General features: G+C 40.5%; 1 long non-coding RNA gene and 1 other non-coding gene across 2 annotated transcripts; both read right to left on the bottom strand.

Annotated features, from left to right (window-relative positions):
* On the bottom strand, positions 1 to 2,035 carry LOC120309502. Its single transcript, XR_005557102.1, has 2 exons — positions 438 to 2,035; positions 1 to 270 (listed from the first exon to the last, which is right to left on the bottom strand). It is a non-coding gene; the product is annotated as an uncharacterized LOC120309502 (long non-coding RNA).
* On the bottom strand, positions 998 to 1,080 carry TRNAL-UAA. The gene has a single exon. It is a non-coding gene; the product is annotated as a tRNA-Leu (tRNA).
* Positions 2,036 to 3,603: the final 1,568 nt, after the last annotated feature.

Raw genomic sequence — 3,603 nt, 5'->3', positions numbered from 1 at the left:
TTATGATACATGTCATCATTTTATTTACATAATAACATATGATAAAGCATATATATGTACAATATAACACAATATAATGAACACGATCAAATTCCACCGTCATTATTTTTTGCAGATCTGACAAGGTCAGCCAGGAGTTCAAAGTAAAATGTTTCCAACATAAAAAACTTCTGAGGCAGGAGGCCTTTGTTAGAGACATGACAGCCTCTTTGATGTGGGATATCGCCTAAGCACTGATGATGATGTTACCTGGTTTGGGTAATGAAATGTCTGCAAGAAAACAAGCAAGTTCAGAGAGCACCAAGGACCCCTCATTTCAACTCTGAGATACAAATATTCTCCTTTATTGATAGGGCAGAGGGAAAGGAAGAAATATAAGAATGCCCCCACCCCACACCGTTTTTTAGTTGACTGAAAATCAGAGCCCTCCTGCTTACAAAGTATCTTTCTCGAGATTCTGTAAGAAAATCGTTCGTCTCTGTTCTGATGCTCTTCAGATGAAATTAGATTACGGGTAGTTGGGCTTGTCAGAGATTATGGTATTTGCAGTCCAACACAACTGAAGATCGCCGGAATAAACAATTCCTTGGCCACCCTCCACCCACCCCCCAGATCACTTCCTCTTCAAATTGTACAGTATTGACACTTTAAAATTGGTGGTTTCTGCACCCCCATCCGCCGCGCTTTGCACTGAGCTGAGCCACGGAGTGGGGGAGGACGATGGGGAGTGGGGGGAAGAGGAGCGGTTTCGTTCATATATTTACGTGGAGCCTCGTGAAAATGACACGATTTCATTTTCGTGCAACCCAGACTGGCGTTGCTTTCAGTTATCGCGGCAGAGAAGAGGCACCAAGCAGGGGACGGTGGAGGATTCGCTCAAATGGCGGCTCAGTCCTGCTGGGCGTCCGTTCAAAGGCAGAAGCCTCACCTGATGTCTTCTACGTAGTTTATCCGTTTCCTCTTTAATTTAAGAAGACCGAGGCAGAAAAAAACCAACTACCAGGAGTGGGGTTCGAACCCACGCGGACATGCGTCCATTGGATCTTAAGTCCAACGCCTTAACCACTCGGCCATCCTGGTACGGTTGTAAACCCCATCAGCAGGCACTCTTACATAGAGCGAACTGCTGGGTCACTGTCTCGTCTTTTTTTGCCTGCTCCTTTCCAAGGTACGGTGGCCCCCGCTTGAGTCCAACCTATGGGCGAGGGGAGGAGATTTAACCGCGCTCGGCGGCTTCTTCCTTTTCTTCTCCCTCCGCCCGCTTTAAGCGTTCTTTACTCGGCGCGCGGGAGGGCGCAGAAAGAGAGGAAGTACAACCTGGACTTCAACGGAATCAAAAGGCACGCGAGCGGTCGGAAGTACCCTCCTCAAGCAAGGATGAAATAGAAAGGGTGAACCTTTAGCAGATTTCGCGAAGGCGGCTTTTAAAACTACAACCTTTCTTCGTTGCCAGCAAGTCGCACAAAGGAAGGTTGGGCTGATTACATGGCCAGTGACGTAATTAAATGTTAGGGTTCACACATTGTTGTAAAGCCCAGGTTTGTTTTAGAAGACTCTGCCACTCTTGGCTGGCTTGGGCACAGCAAGCTAACTAAAGTTGGTTTAGTAGTGGTTTGGCTGAGTTCAGAACAGTTAAGGTGAGACTAAACACATCCCAAGAGATGTGCATAAGAGAATTTGTGAAGCTTTGCTGACTTCTGGAAAAAGTATTTTCCTGAACCTAATCTATTCCACCTTGCTTTCATGATTCTTACCTGAGGATATGTTTATTCTTCCTGTCCCACTTTTTTGATAATAGTACTGAACTTACAACCAATTGTTTAATGACCGGTCAAAATTCACTGAAAAAAGTGACTTATGACCAGTTTTCACACAACTGTTGCAGCATCTCCAGTGTCACGTGATCAAAATTCTGGTTCTTGGTAACTGCATGTATTTAATGATAGTTGCACTGCCCTGGGATCACGTAAACACCATTTCTAACTTTCTCAGCTGGCTTCTGACAAGCCAAGTTAATGGGGGAAGCTAGATTCACTTAATGACCATTCGATTCACTTAATTATAGTGATTCATTTAGCAACCCTGGCAAAAGTTGTAAAATGGGGCACAACTCACTTAACAACACTTAGCAACAACGGAAAATTTGGGCTCTATTGTGGTTGTAAGTTGAGGATTACCTGTATTTCCCTTGCTTGTACTTTTAATACTAATTTTTCTGGTGAAATATGCTAGTTTGAACATTTAATACTGAAATAGAATATTAAATATAGATCTAAATAAATATGTGGCCTCTATGAGGAGAGGAGAGGAGATATGGGCTATGGGATAGTTGATCAAAACCTCTTGGCTTCCCTCCGGTCCCTTTTGATATCGGCCATACAGCTGCTTTTGAAAGTGACAGAGCTTTCAGAATTTTTTTCTAATATAATGGAGCATGAATCTAGTTCCTTGGGGAAAGAACCCTAATGCTAATCTACTGAATAAAATAGCTCTTTGCATTCCTTCTTCTTCAATCTGTGTGTTTCTGCTTCAGGATTAAGATAGTCCCAAACTTTTTATGCAAAAGCTTATTGGCTTGTTTACAGAATAACTTATGTAAAAAAATGAAATGTAGCTAGTTTACAGAATAACATATGTCAAAATAAATGAATAAATAAAGCCCTGTCCCCATTCCAGTTTCACAGTGTGAGTGAAAAAGGAAGCAAGTAACACGAGAAAAAAAAAAAAGAATTCAAACTCAGTAATGAATTGTGTAGAAGTAAACTGAATTGTTCCTGTTGAGGCATTGCCCAAATGTATTTTGTAAATATTGGTTGAGTTCTCCCATATTTGTCCTATATTTATATTTACTGATATATTATCAGAAGCTCAAAATTTCAAGTCTAACTTCTGTTTTTACAATTCTTGCTTTAAGTTTCTGATGTAAATATTGTTTTAAAAAAGACTATTTGGGAAGTTTTGTGTATGTATTAGGTATTTTATAGTGTGTGCAAAAATTAATCACTCTGGATTTTTCCTGAACCGAAATCTCCTAAACCTATTAGTTAAAAAGTGTTATTTAACTGTTCTCTCTTTTCTTTCTTAAGAAATACAAGTAGTCTTCAATGACCATAACTGAGCCCAGAATTTATGCTGCTAAATGAGGAATTTGCTAAGTGAGTTTTGCCCCATTTTATGACCTTTCTTGCCACATTTGTTAAGTAAATCACTGCTTTTGTTAATTTAGTAAAATGGTTGTTAAGTGAATTTGACTTCTACATTGACTTTGCTTGTCAGAAGGTCGCAAAAGGGGATCACATGACCGCAGGACACTGAAACCGTCATAAACATGAGTCAGTTGCAAGGGATGCTGCAATGGTTGTATTAAAAACGGTCCTAAGTCACTTTTTTCAGTGTAGTTATAACATCAAATGGACACTAAATGAACTGTTGTGAGTCAAGGCCTGCCTGTATTATACAGCCAGAAGAGAAGTAGAAAAACAGTAAGAGACTCTTAACAACCACCTTCTCCAGGATGTTTTGTCCTCAATCTGGCCCTTTATATCTTCCAATGGTGCACCATTGGAAGCATAATTATAGTTATTGCTATAATTGAGTCCATCC

Source organism: Crotalus tigris, unplaced genomic scaffold (genome assembly GCF_016545835.1).
Source record: "Crotalus tigris isolate CLP2741 ecotype Arizona unplaced genomic scaffold, ASM1654583v1 scf7180000018030.5226217, whole genome shotgun sequence".
Lineage (NCBI taxonomy): Eukaryota > Metazoa > Chordata > Lepidosauria > Squamata > Viperidae > Crotalus > Crotalus tigris.
Note: the sequence above shows the minus strand (reverse complement) of the source record. Positions and strands in the feature narration are given on the sequence as shown.